This window comes from Quercus lobata, unplaced genomic scaffold (assembly GCF_001633185.2).
Source record: "Quercus lobata isolate SW786 unplaced genomic scaffold, ValleyOak3.0 Primary Assembly Scq3eQI_1872, whole genome shotgun sequence".
NCBI classification, from domain to species: Eukaryota; Viridiplantae; Streptophyta; class Magnoliopsida; order Fagales; family Fagaceae; genus Quercus; species Quercus lobata.
In genome coordinates this window covers 101,365-108,215 of record NW_022154726.1, presented here as the reverse complement: position 1 = coordinate 108,215, position 6,851 = coordinate 101,365, and positions in this window count along the sequence as shown.

Here is a 6,851-nt window from a genome sequence, read left to right as displayed (position 1 = left end):
AATTAAACTAACGTCAATTTACAACCCAACGGTTTGTGCATTGGACTATTATGGTGTCTTGTGACATCATTCTTGATGACGTGGTAATGAATATCTTATGATATTATTCTTTTTTTTTTTTTGACGTACATATCATTCTTAAATTAGTGAGGAAACAATAATTCATTTCCCTTGCTGACCCGGAAATTAAAAGGTTTGTCCCCCACCATTTTATTCAAACGATATGCCGTATCAATCATCATCATTGGGAAAGATATTGTTCTCCACTCCACACGCCTTATGTCAAATCACCGGTTTGACAATATATGATGTTGTCAAATCTGAACTACAACTTTCAATGGAAGTTCTTTTTTCATTTAAATATATATAAATATATATAGTAATGGAAGTTCGAGAGATAATATCTGGTTTTTTTAAATGAAAGGAAATGGAGAAATTTATATATCTGGCTTATTGCTGCTGCTCTGCTTTTATTTTTTTTAGTTGCTTGTCTACACGATGTGTGAGAATATATATAATTATTTTGTAATGTGGTATATGTATAATATTACAAATATATTATTCTATTATTTTGAGTGTTTTTTAATTAAAAACAATTGAGTGTGTTTGATTGATATTATTATTTTTTGAAGTGGTTTATATTTTTTCATACTTTTGTTATAGTTTTTTTTTTTTTTTTTTGGTATGACAGTACCATTTTAAGTTTCAAATTAATGATTTAAATTTCTCATTCTCTTAAGTAGATTATCATGATAATCAAACTCATCACAAATTTACAATTGATATTACTTAAATAATTTATAGACACATTTAAATAAATAGTCATGTAGATTGTATTTTGATATAAACTGAAATTCTTACTTCCAAAATATGTAAGAATTAACTCAAACGAAAACTATAAGAGGTGAAAAGAGTACATGTGATGGGGAACTTAAAAACAAACCACCACAATATATAAACCCAAACTAGAGATTAAAAAAAATAAAAAAATTCATCAATCAAAATTTAAATTGCAAGAAAGAATAAAAAATTGAGAGAGAGAGAGAGAGTAGTCACCTTTTTTGGGAGAGAATATGAGAGAAATAGCAAATTCATATAAAATAAAATGAATAGAATAATACTCAAAAGAAAATGTATAGTTGTAAATACCAAATTATCCAAGTCATACTACATATAAAATAACATTATATTATTATATATTAATATATAATGAAAGAAAAGAAAAGAAAAAGATAACAAATTAAAATATAACCAAATCACATTAAACCAAAGTAGAGTTCACCACAAAATTCATCAACCTAAAGTAAAGATGCAATAAATAATTAAAAATTCACCAAAAGAAATAAAAGATAAAGGACTACACACACACACACACCAAAGTAGAGTTCAACACAAAATTCATCAACCTAAAGTAAAGATGCAATAAAGAATTAAAAATTTACCAAAAGAAATAAAAGATAAAGGACCACACACACACACACACAGACACAGAGGAAGTATTCACCTTTTTGTGTGGGCAAAATATATATAGATTGAATGCACAGAGAGAGAGAGAGAGAGAGAGAGAGAGAGAGAGAGAGAGAGAGAGAGAGAGAGAGAGAGAGAGAGAGAGAGAGAGAGAGAGAGAGGAGAGAGATAAAGTATTCACCTTTTTGTGTGGGCAAAATATATATAGATTGAATGGAAGAGAGAATAATAAATTTTTATAGTAAATAAAAATGGGAAAAGAATAGTCAAAATTAAAGGAAAATGGAGGGATGAAGAAATTGTAATGTTAATGTATAAAATAATGGAAAAATAAAAAGATAAAAGTTAGAGAAAGTGTAATTTTACAGTGATAAATTAATAAAGAGAAAAATAGTTTAAAAGGTGAGTGAAAGTATTGGAAATATGGGGATGATATGGTCGCTAATGTGGTTTAATAAAAGCGTAGCAATAAAAAAATATTACTCTTTAATATATATATATATATATATATATAAGGTTAAATTCAAGTTACATTTGGTGTAACTCTAAGTAATGTTACATTACCCAATAACTTGTTATAAAATTCATATTTTGAAAATCACACCGTTGAATTACATGTTCTATATGTTCTTAACACTTATGCCAATTTTTATGTCAATTGGATATTATTTACCATTCAATCTATAAGCTTATCTTTTATGCATTATTTTAAACTATAAAAATTTAAATTTAAATAATTAATTGATAACATAGCTATTAATTTTTTATCATCTTAAAATTTTGCAAGCATGGAGAATATACGAATAAAATATAATCTAATGATGAATTTGTCAAAATTTGCATTGAATTAAAAAATATCGATTAGTGTAACATTACTTAAAATTACACTAGGTGTAACTTGAACCCAACTCATGTATATATATATATATATATATTCTTATTTTTTTCTTAGGCGATGAAACTATGAAAGGCAATTCATTAGCCACTAAGTTTGCATTTGGGAAAAACTTAAAAAGTGCCTTTTTTTTACTATTTAGTTTTTTTTTATGGTCTCATTGTATTTTTTGATATTATTCATAAGTCTTACTATACTATTTTAATTATCTTTTAACTTTATTTATAGTATTTTTATCAAAAAAATTTCTATTTCAACAAAATAAACTGTTCATAGACGAACTAAGACTCGAAATAGTTCGAGGTTGATACAAATTTGAGCCATTTCAAAAACCAAATTTGAGTCATTTCAAAATGTACTTTAGATTCCTTAACTAATAAATTCAATTACGTGACTTCATTCAATTATGTGATTGTATTGTTCAATAAACCACTTTAATTTATTTCTTGTCCTACCAATGACCTATCAGACAAAACATGGTGTACCTGTCTCTTGAGAACCTTTATAATTAACGAGGGAGTTCCCACTAAGACAAGACCAAAACCCTTTTCGCTTTGGATTATTATTATTATTATTTTTTCAGAAAACGATTTGGATTTAGCTGGACTGTGACAGTTCATTTTGTTTAATATATCAAATAAACATTGACATAACTTAAGGATCTGACTATGTGTTCATTTTTAATTATTTATTAAATTAAATTTGAGTAGGGGAGTTAAGGGATTCTCCCTTTTTTTTTAAATGGATTTTATTAATGTGTACCCTTAAATTAAATTTGAGTATGGGAGTTAAGGGATTCTTCCTTTTTTAAAAATGGATTTTACTAATGTGTGCCCTTAGGGCACATATTAGTTTCCATTTTTAGAAAAAAATTTCTTAAGAATTAAAAAAGTAATGATAGCTTTTTTAATTCCCGATAAAATATTTTCAAAAATAAAAAGCTTAATGTGTGCCTTAAAGACACACATTAACCGAACCCTTTTAAAATTATCCAACTTTATTGATATTTTTCTCATACTCAAGCAACTGTTTGTCTATTTTATCTATCAACTCAACCTTTACCTTTATACTTTCAGCCACAAAAAAAATTAAAAATTAAAAATTAAAAAAGAACAGAAAAGAAAGAAACCTTATCTTTTCACATATATTTTTGTTGATGTTAACCTTGTCTATCCTACGCAGCAGAAGTTGAACTACATGACAGTTTCCATTTCTCCCTTTGATTCTATGAACTATGATATCACTTTATTAATAAAACTGAAAGGAAGATTACTATGGGGCCAAAGAATTTGGCAATCCCGGCCCACTTCATACTAAGCCCAAGGTGATGTGAACCCCGTTAAGAATAACGAGACCCAACAACGAAAAGAAACCCAAGATCGTTCTATGGACAAATTCAAATGGAAGACCTCGACCCGTTGTTTATGACAAACAAGAACCTCGGTATAAGGAAGACGCCACAAACGGTGGTGGAAACTCCGTTTGATAAGTCGAGATAAACGCCACGGGAATTCCCGATAAGTTCAAGTAGTTCTTCAAAGAACCAAAGAGAATAAACCTCACAAGTTTTATCAATAATGTCTGAAAAACGTTTACAGACTTAGATGACTATTTAAGGGCTCCTTAAAACTTAACAGACAATAAAATATATTCTAAAATAACTCCTAATTAATACCTAACCATATTAGGAATAAAGTTTGACCTAAAAAGTATTAAATACACCTAAAAATAAGGAAATAAATCACCTAAACCTAGAATAACGTTTTTTACATAGACCCAAAATATTTCATGTCAATTCTTAGCCTTGACTGGATCCTTCTAGAACTTGAATCAAGGTGACGATTTTTTGTTGCCCACGTGGATCATGCTCAATGGGCCTCCACGAGTTTGCTTGAGCCCATAACTCTTGGATGAGTCCATTGAGTACATCCTTGAACTTCTTTGCTCGTACTCTTGTAACCGGCCCAATTGGTACTTGAACGAGATCCTTCGAAGCAGTGCCTTAATCTCCATCATTCCCCTCCTCTTGAAAAGGATTTGCCCTCAAATCATCACCTACATCAAAAGGACTTAAATCAATAACATTAAAAGTGGCACTTACATCGTACTTACCAGGTAAATCTAGCTTGTAAGCGTTGTCATTGATACGCTCGAGGACTTGGAAGGGACCATCTCCTCTTGGGAGCAATTTAGAACATCTTTTCGTCGGGAATCTTTCTTTTCTCATATGCAGCCAAACCCAATTTTCGGGTTCAAAAACCAGTTTGTGACGTCCCTTGTTGGCTTGTGTGGCATATTGCTCCGTTCTTCGCTCAATGTTGAGTATTGCCTTCTCATGAATCTGCTTCGCAAAGTCAGCTTTCTTTTTGCCATCTAAATTAACGTGCTCCATCAAAGGTAAATGAGATAAATCCAATGGAGTTAAAGGATTAAACCCATACACAATTTCAAATGGCGAAAATTTGGTAGCAGAATGAATAGCTCTATTATATGCAAACTCAACATGTGGTAAACATTCTTCCCATGTTTTGATGTTCTTTTTAATGACTGCCCTTAATAGAGTAGACAAAGTCCTATTTACTATTTCAGTTTGACCATCAGTTTGTGGATGACAAGTAGTGGAAAACAATAACTTAGTACCTAGCTTACACCACAAAGTCTTCAAAAAATAGCTCAAGAACTTAGGATCTCTATCCGAAACAATTGTCCTAGGCATGCCATGTAATCTCACAATCTCTCTAAAGAACAAATCAGCAACATGTGAAGCGTCATCCGTTTTGTGACATGAAATAAAATGTGCCATTTTAGAAAATCTATCCACGATTACAAAAATTGAATCTCTTCCACGTTTAGTCCTAGGCAATCCTAACACAAAATCCATTGAAATATCAATCCAAGGCTCACTAGGAATTGGTAAAGGAGTATACAAACCGTTGGGCTGCACTTTGGATTTAGCTTGCCTACATGTGACACATCTACCACAAATTCGTTCGACATGTCGTTTCATGTGAGGCCAATAGAAGTGTTCCTACAAAATAGCTAAAGTCTTTGCAACTTCAAAATGTCCCATGAATCCCCTACCATGTGATTCCTGCACTAATAACTCCCTTATAGAACAATTAGGCACGCATAGCTTATTTTCTCGAAATAGGAATCCATCAAGCTTAAAGAACTTACCAAAGGCGATTTTCTCACAAGCTCGATATTCCTCACAAAATTCGTGGTCTTCAGCATATAATTCTTTAATGTGTTCAAAACCAAGCAATTTTGCATCAAGTGTGGAGAGTAAAGCATACCTGCGAGAAAGTGCATCGGCGACTACATTCTCCTTACCTTGCTTGTACCGAATGACGTATGGAAACGTCTCTATGAACTCCACCCATCGTGCATGCCTTTTGTTTAGCTTGTGTTGGCCCTTCAAGTGTTTTAAGGACTCATGATCGATGTGAATCATGAACTCCTTAGGCCATAAGTAGTGCTGCCACGTCTCTAAAACCCAAACCAATGCATACAACTCCTTGTCATAAGTTAGGTAGTTTAAGGCTGTCCCGCTGAGTTTCTCGCTGAAGTAAGCAATTGAATGTCCTTCTTGCATAAGAACGGCTCCTATACCAATACCTGAAGCATCACATTCAATTTCAAATGTTTTAGAAAAGTTGGGCAAAGATAACAAAGGTGCGTTAGTCAGCTTCTCTTTGATTAACTAAAATGCCTTCTCTTGTTCTTCTCCCCACCGAAATCCAACGTTTTTCTTGATCACTTCAGTAAGTGGTGCGGCTAAGCTACTAAAGTCCTTCACAAACCGCCGGTAGAAACTAGCAAGTCCATCAAAATTACGAACATTACCTACACTTGTGGGGCTCGGCCAATCTTGGATTGCACGTACCTTCTCTTCATCAACCTGTATACCTTGTGCACTAACAACAAATCCCAAAAATACAAGCTTATCGGTGAAAAAAGTGCACTTTTTTAAATTAGCAAACAACCTTTCTTTCCTTAGCACATCTAAAACGGATTTCAAATGTACTACATGATCGTCAATGTTTTTGCTATAAATGAGTATATCATCAAAATAGATAACAACAAATCTGCCTATAAATGCACGCAAAACATGGTTCATAAGTCTCATAAAGGTGCTCAGAGCATTAGTCAAACTAAAAGGCATAACTAACCATTCATACAAACCATATTTTGTTTTAAAGGCGGTTTTTCATTCATCTCCTTCTTTTATCCTAATTTGATGATAACCACTTTTTAAATCAATCTTAGAAAATATGCAAGAACTATGCAGCTCATCTAACATATCATCTAAGCGTGGGATATGATGACGATACTTACCGTTATGTTGTTGATGGCTCGGCAATCAACGCACATTCTCCACATCCCATCCTTCTTAGATACAAGTAAGACCGGAACTGTACATGGGCTCATGCTCTCCCTCACGTGCCCTTTCTCCAACAATTCACTTACCTGCCGTTGAAGCTCCTTT